Source organism: Anabrus simplex, chromosome 1 (genome assembly GCF_040414725.1).
Source record: "Anabrus simplex isolate iqAnaSimp1 chromosome 1, ASM4041472v1, whole genome shotgun sequence".
NCBI lineage: Eukaryota > Metazoa > Arthropoda > Insecta > Orthoptera > Tettigoniidae > Anabrus > Anabrus simplex.
This window is the reverse complement of record NC_090265.1, coordinates 844,381,998-844,398,515: the sequence shown is the minus strand read 5'-3', so window position 1 is coordinate 844,398,515 and position 16,518 is coordinate 844,381,998.

Here is a 16,518-nt window from a genome sequence, read left to right as displayed (position 1 = left end):
ACCACACTACCAATCACCACAGAAACATCCCCCGAAATTGGGTTGGCGTCAGGAAGATAATCCGGCCTTAAAACACGGCCAAATCCACATGTGCGAAGCAGTTCGCACACTCGAATCCACAGGTGTTGGAAAAGCGGTAGAAGATTTTTATTATCATTATTATTATTATTATTATTATTATTTTACAATTTTGCTTTACGTCGTACCAACACAGATAGGTCTTACGGCGACGATGGGATTACGAAAGGCCTAGGAGTGGAAAAGAATCGGCCATGGCCTTAATTTATTAAGGTACAGCACAAGCATTTGCCTGGTGAGAAAATCTGAAACAATGGAAAACCATCTTCAAGGCTTCAGACAGTGGGGTTCGAACCCACTATCTGCCGGATGCAAGCTCATAGCTGCGCGCCCCTAACCACACGGCCAACTTGCCCGGTTTATTATTATTATTATTATTATTATTATTATTATTATTATTATTATTATTATTAGCCAGCCATGTAGTGTAGAGGTAGTGTGCCTGTCTCTTATTATAAGGCTCTGGGTTCGTTTCCCGTCCAGTTAACGAATTTTAGTTCTGAACTGAGGAATAGAATGGGGTTCACTTGATAGGAAAATTTTTCAAGAGTTACGGGAAGAAAGCGCACAGTGAGAACATGACGTTAACTGACATAGTGTAGATGACGAGCACTGGTTGCCATGGTTACAGTTAGAGACATACAGGAAATAGCAGGCAGCGCCGTATCTCGTAGTATTGGTGCTAGTGAAGCCGGAAACTTGCGGCTGCCGCCATCTTACGTCACTACACATTCACTCTAAACATGCATGTTATTATGTTACGTACAGTTTTGCTTTATGTTGTTTTTATGTACATTTCACATTATTTTTTCGGAAAACTACTGTGTGGCAGAATGATGAATACCCGTGCAGTGCTCGGGTGTGGTTTGTCTTATTCACGAAGAAGGAATGAGGAAGGAATAGGAGTTTGAATACATCGGTAAGTGGCGTACTTGTGCTCATGTACACTTGTTGCCTACTTATTAATGCAATTAAATTTACGATTAAAGATGCCTAATTCATTTCCTTCCTAGCCTACAACATTTGGTTACAAGTGAAGTTTTTGTTTTGCGGGTGTTAGTAATTGAATAACAGCGGTCTCAGTCTCTTCTAATCTTTAAAGGTATATTATAAGGATGTCAAAATTACTATTGAAATTAGAGTGCAAGCATTGGTAAGCTTGCATCAATCGAAATGTGTTAGGTTTATTATCACAGAATATTACTAATATATCTCAGGATTTATGGTAACGAATCTTAGTCAATTCTCTACAGTGTGATAATTGTAAGGAAGCTGCTGTACAAAAAGAAAATCCTTAGCCGGACTGAGTAGCTCAGACGGTTGAGGCGCTGGCCTTCTGAATCCATCTTGGCAGGTTCGATCCTGTATCAGTCCCGTGGCATTTTAAGGTACTGGTATTCAAATATGTCAGCCGCGTGTCGGTACATTCACTGACACGTAAAACTCCTGCGGGACCAAATTCCGGTATCTCGGAGTCTCCGAAGACCATAAAAGTAATTAGTGGGACGTAAAATAAATCATATAAAACATTATTATTAGAAAATTCTTATCCATTCATTTCTTTCCAGAATAGAGGTAATTTGTTTCCTACGAAAGATGCCCATATGTGCAAACTTACTGAGATGTATCTCGGAGACGATACATGTAATGGTTTACGCTCAGTCATGAAAGAGAACATACCAAATGAAGTCACAGCTCAGTTGTATGTAACATTTTTTAAAAGTTAAACCTCACATACTATAGACCTAATCTCAAAGGACACGTACGTTTATCGCCTTATTAGTGTAATTTAATCACTGTACCTGAAAATACGTGGGAGATCCTGCCTGGTGGCCATGACCGTTAAGGCGTTGAAGTCTAAACGGTCTGACACCGTCGGTTGGAAAAAAATTTCACCGTCATAATGTTGGCCGGCAGGGTAGGAGAGGTGTTGATATACAATTTCTATTACTAAATTGCGTCAAGAAGGGCGTCCGGTCATGAAAACTCGTGGCGGCAGATTAATCTCACCTCATACCCGACCCCGTAGAGAAACGTGGTTTAAGCTTAGTCATGAACGAGAACATTCCAAATGAAGTCACAGCTCAATGTATGTAACTGGATTTCACAAGGACTGGACAAACACACAAACCTGAAAATATGTGTGAATCATGCTGTGAGAGAGTTGAATGGAAAGAGATTTGACCAAAGATCGGTCTAAAACAGGTTGGTTACTTTTAAGCATTTCTTCAACAGTAAAATAAAGGACCTAATAGGTCTAATAAATCAATGTTATTGTTATTAGGGCCGTACGCTACCGGCTTCGGAATCCTGCTGCTCACTGCCAGTCTATGCATACAATGGTGTCGGAAAATTGATGACGGTAACTCCAGCAGACCTCAAGCCGTAAGACATACTCATGTAAATAAATAAATAAATAAATAAATAAATAAATAAATAAATAAATAAATAAATAAATAAATAAATAAATAAATAAATAAATAAATAAATAACGGAATCGCATCTTAGTGTTCGTCTTGCAGCATCGATACTTGACCTTTTATTATCAGTATATAATAAACACTTATCCATCCTACAACACAAATTTAAAACCATTATTTCACTTAGACCGGTCTCGAAAGCCGAGAGGATCCGTCGTGCTGACCACACGACACCTCGTAATCTGCAAGCCTTCGGGCTGAGCAGCGACCGCTTGGTAGGCCATGGCCCTACGGGCCTGTTGCGCCATGGGGCTTGGTTTGGCTATTTCACTCAGAAACAAAAGAAGTCAGACTGAAACACATCAACTACGATTTGCACGGATACCGTAAGACAACAGTAGTAATGCTCCAAGGAAGTTGAGACAGGGAACAGACGAAAAGCTTATACGTTGTAGTTTGTTCATCTTCCGAAAGGTGGCAGACTATTGAAGATTTTCTCATTAGGTATTAGAGGTCATGAATACAATCTAAAATGAACACTTTCTAGTTTCATTTGAAGGTTTAAAATTTGTAAAATATTTGTTTTACTATTTGCTTTACGTCTCACCGACACAGATAGGTCTTATGGCAACGATGGGATAGGAAAGGGATAAGAGTGGGAAGGAAGAGACCGTGGCCTTAACTAAGGCACAGCCCCAGCATTTGCCTGGTGTGAAAGTGGGATATCGCGGGAGATCTGGTTTTCCCTGGGGAAAAGGACTCTCAATTCTCTTTTTCGTCGGCCAGGTGACGCCTCACCTATAATTTCTCACCCCTGACCGTAATAAAGCAAATAGGCTGGCACCGAGATGGAGGTCGGCCTGCCCTATACGTACACTTGCCTCGTTTGTGATGTCCACCTCGACATATTCCCACTGCCCTTCGACCCTCTGGAGTCCACTGTGCTTCCCGGCTCTTCGCCGGCCCAGGTCCTTCAGACGTAGTACTGCTATATTTGGCCTCTTCAGCCGACCGGGACCACATCATTCATCATGGCACACTAATCAACAATCGTCTTCATCGAGTGGTAGCTACGCCCCCAAACATCACGGCACAGCTCCCCGACAGCGACCAAGAAACGCCTGCATCAGTCACTTCGTCTCCAGCAACAACGCCTCCTCCATACCGCTCACCACCTCTACCTTCGCCTTCTCACTACACCTCCCCTGTCATTACCATCACTACTACTACTACCACCACCACCACCACCACCACCACCACCACCACCACCACTTATGCCCACACCTCCCCTAAATTTCCTCCCACAATTTCCGTACTGTCCCATCCTTTTCCCCTTATGACGTTTCCTCCCTCCGCTTCTCCTTCCCCTGCTCAACATCCGGCTCAGCTCCAGCCGCCGGCCGAGGAAACTACAGCACGTCGCCTATCATCGCCACCACCACCGACAGAACAACAGCCAACTTCCAGCTGCATCGTCCGTGGGGTAGACCCTGGTCTCCTTTCTGACTTCATCGCCCATATCCTTCGCCAATCAGGACTCCCGGTACAACGCGCCTCCCGAATGTTCAACGTCGATGGACCTACATATCTGCTACGGCTGCATCTACCGACGCCCGAAAACGTTCACCGCCCCGTCAATCACGGCTTATATCCCTACGGCCGTCACCACCGCGTTGAACATTCCCGCTCTCCACCCCCAACCCTTGAACCGACCTCCCTCACCTCGTTGACGTCCCCGGCCTACCCCTCCTCCCCAATTTTCTACTTCCGATCACCATTTTCCCCCACCTCAATCCAGTTCCTATTCCCACATCTGCTGCCCTCCGACAATCTTCGCCTTCTCCTTACGTCACTTGCACACTTCTCCTCCTTTTATCACCCCTTCGCTCTCCACTTTTTCCATAGCACAACTCTTAAATCTAGTTTCTCTGTATAGCTGTATGATTCACTTGTATTGTACTTAATTCATAATCTAATAAAGGCATATGTATCATTACACCTCACTTAGCCAAGAGGCCCCTACCTCCCATATTTTTTCACATCGCCTTTACCCACCTCCCACTTTCCACACATCTCCTCCACCCCACCCAAGCTCCTGGCCAGAAGGAGGGCGTAACCCTTCAGGTGGCCCACCCCACCCCTTCCGGGTGGGGAATGAAAACTTTTCGAACGCACCCACGGAAATCGCGAAAAAAAACATCTTCAGGGTTGCCGACAGTGGCATTCGAACCTACTATCCCGAATGCAAGGTCACAGCTGTGCGACCCGAACCGCACGACTAACTCGCTTAGTTTGTAGAATGTAAAGATTGTACATAACAGCCGTTTTAACTTTTAAAGCCTGAAACGTATTCTGAATAGCAATGCAACTCCGTTAGCCACCTCGCTGCGTACCATGGGACAAAAACCTCAAGTACCACAAGTATCACGTACCACCGGTTGAAGAAAAAACACGCAGTCAGTGGAGACACAGTAAGTTTCGGCCTAGAAGTGAACACTGCTCTACCATGGCTCTACGCCCCTACACTCGGGAGACGGTGAAGGGCTGGTTCCCACCTTAGGCTGTCCTGAGAATGGTTTTGCTGGGTTTTCCATTCTTCTGTACGACGGCGAATATACAAAAGTGTAGTAGTCTTAACGCTGAAACAGAGCTATCAAACTCAGTACACTTCTCTGATTGCCCAAATTATACAATAGAGATTCACCCCCTAAAACATATGTAATATGGCTTAAACTACCTCCAATTTTTAAAGGAAAAAAATATTTTGTTTTCGAAAGTCCATCTTAACAGGGTAAAATTCTTTTGGGATACATTTGTAAGTCCTTATTGCAGATGCTAGTGTTATTAGTAGAGTATTAAGAAATGTTTTCGAGTTGATATTAAAAAGGTGAGCAAAATTGAGTATTTATGGAACAATCCGTTTCTTATATACTGTATGTTCGTACAAAATGACCTTTCAAATATGCGGGTTTCACGTCCAGGTACCCTTAAGCCGGAAACTAAAGAAAGAAAGAAAGAAAGAAAGAGAAAGAAAGAAAGAAAGAAAGAAAGAAAGAAAGAAAGAAAGAAAGAAATTAACCAAATTCCCCTCTACATGGACAAGCTTATTATAAGCATGGATATGTTGTTCTTGTCTTGACGTGCACCGGTTTCTATGGTTACCGTGGCGTCGGAAAGCAGTCGACGGAAAACTGTTCACGCTAAGTCTAGGTCCCCAGTCCAAAAACATGTTCATGTTAAAAGACTTCGAACCCATCCAAAGAAAGAAGGTTCGCGTAAATAGCAAAGAGAGACTAATTTAGCTGGAAAATCATGTTTTTAGATCTGTAGAACTTAATAGTTTGGAGTGATAGGGGAAGTAAAAATGGTGGAAGTGGTATTGGTGATTGTTGCTTTCAAAGCCAATGATGCAATATGGCACCATGATATTCATCTCTTTCTTTCTTTCTTTCTTTCTTTCTTTTTTTCTTTGTACAGAGAATTTTGTCGATGTCCTTGTGTTGAGCTGGTCCAATGCTACAATCTAATTCCTGATGTCATATGTGCATACAATGTGACAAAGATTTTTGCTTCAATAAAGACAGGAACGGTTTCATGGCATACCATGGCATAGACTGGAACAAGTACCTAAGTGGAAGATATGCTGGAAGCAGCCAAAAACATTTAGTTTCTATAAACATCTCTTAAATTCAGTGGCGGTGGGCTCTCAGGAGCACGTGAACACCCAGTTTTAATACATATTTACGCATTCATGGATAATTTAAAACTTTCCTTTCTTTCGACCTGATTTCGACAATCGATCGAAAACACTCGACTTATATCGAAGCTCCGTTACACCGACAGTTGTTCGTTTTGACTGACAGTGCAGCGAGCACACTGGATAATGCGCTATTGTGCTGAAGACTATACGCATGCGCAAAGCAGATGACGTCATGGTTTTCTGCACTGATATTCCCATTAGCGAAGAGCACGGCAAGGTACGTGCCTTCTCGTCTAGAGCCACCCTCAATCCAGTGGCAGTATGGCAGTATGACAGTTGACCACAAGGGACCTCCCCTATTACCGTTAGCCACAGCCTCCCAGGAACTACTATTGCATTACATTACCGGCAGATTTCGCTAGTACCCTAATTCTGAATAGGCATTTTCTAGCTCGTTGTGAACAGGTGTTTGTAATCGCGGGAAGGAGTTTGCTTTACCTTGTGACTGGAAAATCTTTTCAAGTGAAATTAATTTAAGTGTTCTGTTCTGCTTCTGTGTTTGTATGGTTTGTGACCATTGTATTCTTTGTGTAAGAGGAAATGAATTCGGTTCAGGTAATTTTAACCGGTGAAATATTAACCTATCAGGATAAGTTAGAATTTAAAAGGCTTGGACCGAACAGACCAGATTTGATTATCGAAAAAATTTTACAAAAACTGTCAAACGCGAGTATAGGCGTAAGTTTAAGAGAGAAGTGTACGAAACACGCAAGTGGCTCTGTGGATGTAGATCTAGGAACGCGCTTTTTTGTTTGCCCTGTTTATTGTTCAACAAAAAAAGAAGTGAATGGAATTCAACTGGGTGCACAGACCTTGCTCATTTGAGTGCAAAAATAAATAAACATGAAAATTCTCATGCACACAAAAACGCCAGTATTGAATTCCCTACGGTAGTATTGTCTATAATTTCCAAGACGAGAATAATTAACATATGACACAGTAGAACTCTGCCGGCCCCGTGGTGTAGGGGTAGGGTGCCTGCCTCTTACCCGGAGGCCCCGGGTTCGATTCCCGGCCAGGTCAGGGATTTTAACCTGGATCTGAGGGCTGGTTCGAGGTCCGCTACAATTGAGGAGCTATCTGACGGTGAGATGGCGGTCAAAAAAGCTGGTAGACCATGGGGTTTTGTTTGGTTCTACACTAACACCCAGGTGAAGTTCGTGCTATTTAAAAACCAAGAATAGTGCTCGCATCCTTCAATATTCGCAGTGTAATAAAGTTATTGTGCATTTTACTTCAGTTCTACACTAACAAATTAGTCTCGTATAAAATTTATCCACGGTTACAGGGGTTCTACCAAATTATTTGTGAAGAAGGAACCGTACAAGGAACTGTTAGTGAAATAATTTTTGTACCTATGTTAATTTTTTGCTGATTTGAGACATGAACAAAAATGTTGTTGTGAACACCCTAAAAATTTTGTCACGAGCCGCCACTGCTTAAATTGTAAGAACGCACATACACATTGGTCGATACATAATTATAGGTTTTATTAGCCCTCAGGGTCCAAAATGTCCGTGCAGAAAAAGAGGGTACGTTCGCAGAAACGACACTAGATCAAGATTACCTCAGACAACAGAGAAAGTTAAAAGAAAGTTCTATTTACATTCCCTTCACACTTTGTACGTAGCGAGTGAAACGAGCTCCTGGGAATATATTAACGATGTCATATACAACAATTGAACAAAGAACGACGCTTTAGCCCTGATATAAAAATTAACAGAATAATATATTTTACCTCATCAAATACACAGCGCTTGAACTGAAGTAAGCAATGGCGGCTTTTTCTAGAAATCACAAAACACGTATCATAGCAAATCACAGAACAATGAGAAGAAAATTGGTATCCCAACAATAAAGCATATGCAAAAGTATTTTTTTAATATATAATTGCCACATCTCCCAAAACATTTGCACTTAGGAGACAAGTGTAAAAACTCGCAGCACTGGCTGTCCTGGTTCCGCTCGTGCCAGAGTCCACTCTGCTGGTGGCCGTGATGATTATTGTTTCCAGGGAACATACAACGAGATATCGTAATCATTACCTCTTAACTCTAATCAGAGGCGACTATTAAAGATTTATGATCTTTTCAAGAATGACAATATCGGAAAGTGAAAGGTCACGCAGGGCACAAAAATGAGACTCTCAGTGCCTTGCAAACCCCGTCGAAGCAAAAAGAAGACCGAGTCGCGCAAGGGAGGGTGGATGGAATTGAGGAGCCCCAAGTAAATGGAGGCAATCTCAGACTCAACCGGAATCAAGTGGTCGTTACTCGTTAACAACAAAAGAGTCTTCACAGAAACGCTCATACAACAGTCATAGAATACCATGGATGGTGGATGCATTCTCTCTCCAACACTCATTATATCTGCCTAATTTCCTCTGATGAAGATCAATCTCTCCAAAATACAAGTATATCTGCTCATTTTCCTCTCATGACCTTAATGTCTCGAAGATATTATTCATTCATTTCCCGTACTTAGTTGCTCTTTCCGTACCTCGGAAGCAGAAGAGCAACAAAGTTTCAAGCACAGCGCGGGCGATTTCAATCTTGCTGAGTCAGCATTTTCCCACGGGTCTCCAGTTACACCAGATGTCATTGACCTCTGACTTATCGATGGCGTCATTTCCTAACCTAACCGAACGGCCTCGTCAGTGACCAGTTTTGCGGGAGCGGGTTCTAACCTATCTCAACCTAACTTAACATTACGGTCGAGTTAGCGACCGGTTTTCGGCGAGGGGGCCAACCTCCCTCCTTGGATCAGTGAGCGTTCATCGGTCCCCAATCTGTTGAGTAGAGTCCTCTAAATGAATGAATAAGATGGATTTGAGATGCAATAGTGTGAAGGCAGGGGATATTATACTCGTAAAATGTTCGAGATGACAGATGACAAAGAATTAGAATAATGATAATTTTCGCTACGTACTGAACTAGGCTGAATATGGCCAGAATGATGATGCCAACCAATGGCTCAGCCGGTCACCGGTTCCCCAATAAACTGAGAAGTGTGAGACCGCTGAGTCCAGCAGTCGGCTATCCGCCCGAGAGCGAACTGCGAGAATTTGTTTGTTTTCTTTTCCACTTCGGAAGCGGGGTGCGGGGAAGGGCGAATTTCGCTCCCACCACATGGCGATCAACACAAGTTACATCGCCTCGGACATGCTGTTAATTCTAAGAAGAGAAAGAGACAACAGACATGATAATAGTGATATTAAAGGAAGTATCGTGAATGTCCCCGTGTTGCACATGCTACCCAGCAGATTACGATATTAAGGTGTGTGATACTGGAGGCGGGTGATTAGTACCAGGAGAAAATCAGTAGTTTTCAGGTCTACCCGCTAGAGAGAGCTCTAATAGCTGTCCCTCGATATCTCGCTGAGTGTCTCTACTGTATTTGGTTTTAGTTTGTGTGTATGCTTTTAACGTGTTATTTTAATTTCTAATTTGAATGATATATATTACTGTACTTTAAGGCAATGCCTTATTCTATCTCCTATCATTTTATCAGAAAATAAGGCATTGAGAATTAGATCCACTGATTATTTTAATTTCATAATAATTTTTCATCATCATTTGTTTTGATTCTACTCAGTGGATACATTTTTCAATTTTAAGTATCATTACATTCGTTCCACCTCGTACCATTCGGGGCCGATGAACTAGATGTTAGGCCCCTTTAAACAACAAGCATCATAATCATCACCTTTTGCAAACGAATTGATCTTATTACCCCATGACTTCGTGTATATTCTGAGTGTTTGTTTTCGTATACGGTGCTTTATTGAGCAGACTCTCGTACTTTGGTTTAAGTCCGTTGCCGGCGTATCCAAAGGGACTTAGCTGCTGCTCGTAGGCATTTTGTTTTGTATCCTTTCAAGCTTATCCAGATGTGTCACGACAGTGTATTCCCATGCTGGGGTTGCATACATGATAATTGACCTAATTAGGGCCTTATACATGTTGACGGCTACCTTGTTGTTTATACTAGATATCCGATTCAGTATTTGATAGAGCTTGATGAGTCGTATGTGTCTCTTATGTTACATTTGATATGGTGCAGCATGGCGAGCTTCTTATATAGGACTAACCCTACATATTTAGCTTTCTCGTTCCAATCGATTTGTTTGTTGAATATTATTAGAGGTTTTATATTGGCTAGATTATATAAGCGTCTGCTTTTCCGTGTAAACATCACTACTGGGCACTTGTTTACATTAACCTTTATGCGCAATTTAATTAACCACGACTCGAGTGTGTGTAGCGCTACCTGTAGCCTCTTTCGTGTCCTCATGAGTTGAGGATGCTGCCCTGATATTGTTGTATCATTTACATTGAGGTGCATGGCAGTGAGTTCAGCTGTTGACATATCATTGGATATAGAACAAACAGAATTGGGCCTATGAGTATGAGCGAGCCTCGGCTATGCATGCTCTGATCCTGCACCTGCTAGAGAGTGCATTATGTATATTCACCTAGCTCAGCACTCCAGATATGACTTGATTAGTCTTGCGTATCCAGGATGGAATTAATAATCTATTAGTTTCGTCAGCAGGCCTTCATGCCCGACTTTATCAAAGGCCTTTCGAATGTCTGCGAATACTGCGCCCGTATCTCATAATTTATTAAAGCCAGGAATTGCATGTTGTAATACTCGCATGAGCAGATGCGTGGAGGAGTGTCCGTTCCTGAATTCAAACTGTTCATTATGGATAATTCCTCTTTCTTTATATGTGCTACTAGCTTCTCAAAGAGTATTTTCTCGAATACTTTGCTGAGGGTATCCAAAAGGTTTATTGGTTGGTAGTTGCTTGGATCCGATCTGTCTTTATCTGGTTTCCGAAACATTAGTGTTCTTGCCATCTTCCACTGTTCAGGGCAATATTCAAGCCTGAGCATTGCGTTGAATATAATTGTGAGGAAGGTTGGAGTTTTTCTAGTTGCTTTTCCAGTATTATGTTTTTGTATTTTTTTCGGTTAAGGTGATCAGTAAACCATCTGATCTCTAGTCAGGAATTCCTCTATATTTGCTTCTGTTCGCCTCGTGAAGTTTGGGTCGGACGGTTCCCCGCTGGGTGTGAACGCCGCCTCTAGTGTGTTTGCTATGACCTTGGCCTTCTCATGGATCGAATACTGGACCGTTAAGTCCCCCCTTAAGGTTGGGATTACGTGTGGCTCTCACATGGAAATGTAGGCCTATTGCTTAGTTTCATACCGATCTGGTATTTGTGTCGAACATACTTTGTTGTTGCATTCGTGCGAGCTGTTATTGCAGAGATTCGGTTATTCAGCCGGATTTTCATTTCTCTATCGATATCGTAATAATTGTATCGCGTCCTGCTCCTCTTGTGTCTGTTGCGCCTTCGTATTGGTTCTTTGACGTGAACTAGCATTTCGTTGGCTTGGTCTGCTTTTGAGTGAAGACCGGCACGCTCGCATTTGTTGTGTCCTGGACCTCACGTACGAGTGTTCTGCTTCGTATATCTGGGCCGGGATTTACAGCTGAGTGTTTTTGGTCACCTGAAGTAGCGTATCCAGCCTCCTTTCAAATTTAACCCATTTGGCTGCTTTACAATTACGCCTTCTTCTGGGCATCACTCTCTTTGCCACTACACCAGGAATTCTGCCATCCGTCACAGCAGCGACTTCAATCAAGAAGACCAGCAAGTGTCACTGCAGGGCAACTCATTGCGGATGGATTTGACCAAACTGAAAGTTGGAAGCATGAGTGGTCAACAAAAACGTTGTATAAAATCACCATACGATTAAATAAATAACCATGTATTCCTGAGATATAATTTGGTTATATAGTTTGGTACCTTGTGTGTTAAGCGTGAGACAATACCAGCAACCCACAAAGAAGCCAAACGGTTTTGATGTACCGAGGAACCTCTGGTGCCGTATCAACAGGTTAAGGACTGGGCATGGTTGTTGCAATTATTTCAAGTACAAGTGGGGTTGGATCAGTTCACCAATGTGTGATTGTAACCTGGAAGAACAGACGATTGAGCACCTGGTCCAACGCTGTCCTCTTCATTCGTACCCTGGCACTCCTGATTATTTGTTCGCTCTCACACCTGGTTTATCTGAATGGCTGACAAGGATGGACTTTAAAGTTTGATTTTGCCTTGTGTATATATATATTGTATAAAATCACCATACGATTAAATAAATAACCACGTATTCCTGAGATATAATTTGGTTATGTCTGTTACGCGTGAGACAATCCCAGCAACCGTATTTTGAGCTGAGGTCTCCTCCCAGTATGTTATTCCTAGTTAGCCCTAGGACTACCTCTATGTTTTGTGTGTTTATGCTTCTCTCGGAGTGGAGTATGCAGAGATGAGCGTCCCTTGTACCAGCAAACTGAACCAAATGCTTCTAGCGTGACAAGTGCCAGTCAAGGAATCGAGTGGATTATTTGGAGGCTTTTGCGTTTTAAGTTCAGAAAGACTATTTTCAGGAATTCACCGAAGCCTTAACGTTCCCCCTACCGTACCGTCTCTGGCGGGTGGCGTCTCTCTTTGTTGCTTCGTCTCCTCGTGAAAAGTGCGGGTTGTTATTCTTGGGTTCTTCGCATTCTTATTCTGCTTTTGTTTCTTCCAGTGGGGAGTGGAGCTAGGCACAGGGCGACCCTGGGTAGCTCGAGCTCGCTGTGTGTTGACTTGTTTCTTTGCTTTCGAGGAGGCCTTCTTGGGCACGGGGCCGGTAGAGATTTGGGATTAGGCTCACCCTCCGTCCTTGCTAGTTTCAAGTTGTTGTTGTTGCCTACAAAACTGGAGCGCCTCCACCTTCTTGAGAATATACTAGTCTCAGTGGAGTTGTACCATACCTCTGCCCCACCCCACTCCCCAGTGTGTAATGTGTCAGAGGTATGGGCTATTGCCCTCACGGCTACGAACCGTCGCACTCCGTGTGTGTTAAATAGCGCTGTGAAAAGGAGATGGCACTCCTGTTGTTTGAATCGGATAATACGATTACAGCGCTCCTCCGGTGATCTCCGCTACTACCGACGGAGGCAAAGCGGTTACGGAGCTTCGGAGGTTGACCGGAGGGTCGCAGTACTAGTTCCGACTTTACGCACATATTGGGCTGTAATTTCAAACTAATGTCCATGTATGTTGGCACCCTACAAAAAGCGTTACCACCTACACAGAAATTGATCTATATTACTGATATTCCATACAATACCCATTAACAAAGGACGTATAGTTATTCAGAAGAATGAATGCATTTTCTCATTAAAATCTCTTACCAAAAAAAATATCATGTCGCGAGATCCGAACTCGCAACGCGCCTTTCCGCATAAAACAGGAGTGAGCGAATTGAATGGGATTCAATCTGAGACCTCCAGGGTAAGATCCAAGAACTTTACAAGGTTTTCAATCTCATCTATATACATAAAATAACTTGTCCTGACTGATTCATCATCGCCGAGCTAAAACAACTGAACATAAAAAATGAAATTTTGGGAATACATTTATATTAGGATGTAGGTGCTCACTAAGGGAGGATTTTTGAATATATCGTTGCTAAGGGGGGTGAAAATGGGGGTGAATTTTTAAAATGAGTGTATATCTCGAAAAATCAACAGTTTGCAGACATGAAAATTGGTATTTGGAATTTCCTTTAAAATTAAAGAAACATGCATTCTTTTGTTTTTGGAAAATCCTGTTAAGGGGGTGAAAAAGGGGTTGAATACCTTTCATGTGGATACTTATACCTCAAAAACTGAAGATGATACATTCCTGAAAATTGGTACTCCTTTAAAAATTAAAAAACACGTCATTTTTGTTTTTGGAAAACAGGGGTGGTGAACAGGAGAGACAAAGGGGTGAATTTTAAAAATGTGTATACTGTACCTCAAAATTATAACATGTTACAGACGTGAGGATTGGTATTTGGAATCTCCTGTATTAGTAAAGGAACACGCATAATTTGTTTTCAGAAAATCCACTTAAGGGGAAGTGTTAAAGGGGTTACATTTTTAAAACGTTTGCAGAGCGGCCGCCAATTTTGGTCTGTTCGTGGGTGCAGGATCAATGGCACGGAGCCTGCGTTCCAGGACATCCCATATATGCTCGATGGGGTCCATATCGGGGCTCCTGGGTGGCCATGGTAGTCGTTGGACCTCCGCTGCAAGTTCCTGCAACCATTCCCGGGCAATGTGGGAGCGATGTGACTGCGCGTTATAATCTTGAAACACCGCAGAACCGTCTGGGCGCTGGAAGGCCAAAATTGGGTGGATACGGTTTCCGAGCAGCTCAACATACCACCTACCATTCAAAGTCTCTTCCAGAACAACTAGGGGGCCCATTCCATACCAGGAAAATGCACCCCAGATCATAACAGACACCAGCGCGCTGGACCACACTTTTGAGGCAGGCAGGACCCATTGCTTCATGTGGTCTGCGCCATACACGGTGCCTCCCACCGACAAGGTGCAGTTGAAATCGTGATTCGTCCGACCATATCACGTTACGTCATTGTTCCCTGGTGACTGGCGACAAATGCGCGTCGTTGTGCCCGATGGCTTTGGGCTAACAGTGACACCCGTGTGCGGCGCCGCTCCCATACCCCATAGAACCCATGTTCCTACAGTGCACGGTTGCCCTTCTGTCACTATTGACAATGCGTCTCAGATGACGCCGGTCACGGTCATCGAGGGTGGCTGGACGGCCAGTCGTTCGTTTGTTGTGGACGGTGACACCCGCATTCAACTATTCACGATACACCCTGGACATGGTTGATCTTGTGAAGCCGCAATTCCCGCACCACTTCCGAAATCGCACTTCTCATCCGTCGGGCACCGACTACCATACCCCGTTCGAACGGTGTCAGCTCACGACGACGTTCCATGTTACACCTGTCACATGCACAGCCACTGCTCACAAGGTCTCCTATACAACTGCCCCTGGTACAGGGGTTGTGTGGTGCGCAGACAACACACCTGCACATCAGTGCTCCGTTAACCCATGACATTTGCTCAGTCAGTGTATATAGAACATGTCCTGACTGACACATTCATCATCGCCGAGCCTAGGATATCCATGTTTTATTTTCACCTAGTGTTTAGCAGTGCTACGCTTGATCAAGTCTTTAAACATTTGTTAATATCTTCATTCATTTTATACTTTGACCAACAAGCGCATAACTTGTTCATATTCTTTTAAGCATTGTATTTTTACTTCATCCTATTAATGTCACTTATTACTAAGGGTCTATTATATGTACTACATAATTGTATATCTTTGTTCATACGACCTATTTCAGCTGATGATGGTGTCCATGGACACCGAAACCGGTACTGAATTAAAAATGTGATCATATTAACAATATATTATGTATTGAAAAAAGGTGGATCAATCAAATTTCCCTCTATTGTATGTTATCTCCTTTCAATACGGACCAGATATGAAGGTTTTTAATGTTGAACTAAACATTAGAGTAAGAAGAACAAAGATGGGTTACAGTCACGATAGACAGTCAATTGCAAAATTTAAACGAAAATGGTTTAATAAAGTATATATTATACTAGTAAGATAAAAATTACAAAAATGTATTATAAAATGTTAAATTCTTATGTAAGGTCACACTGTAATGGGCCAAAACTGAATATAGTTAGGAATTGGATTATCTCATGGTTTGGAATGGCCTAGTGTCGTTCGGTGAAGAAAATTTCGGGTAGTCTACCCAACCGCAAGCACAAATTGAAATAAATTAAAATATTTAGTAAGTAAGTTCTAGATTTAATTATGTTCGCTTAAGTAACTAGAGACAATCTAGACATTCTTAGAATATCAAATCAAATTAGAGAAACAATAAAAATTAGAAATGGCAAACCTTAGCCAATTCAGAGCTCAATTCAAGGAGTATCAAAAGGAGCAGGAATAAGAACTGCAGAAGAGGGACGAAGCAATAAAGAATAATCAGGAAGAGATACAGAAGACGAAGGAAGAGCAAAGAGGAGTATTAGAAAGCCTGAAAGAAATTATAAGAAAGCAGGAAGAAAAACAGCAAGAAATGATAAAGAAGCAAGATCAAATGATTGAAGACATGAGAAAGGAAAGGCGAGATCAAGAAAAAACAAGAAATTATTGAAGAAATCAGAAGTATAAGAGGACAGCAGGGACAGGAAGAAACGAACAAGGAGATAGTTGGAAACGTGAAGGAAGGACGGCAGAGGCAAGAAGAATTTCAGCAAAGTCAGGAAGAAATGCAACTGAAACAGATAGAAGAAATCAGAAATATGCAGGAAGAA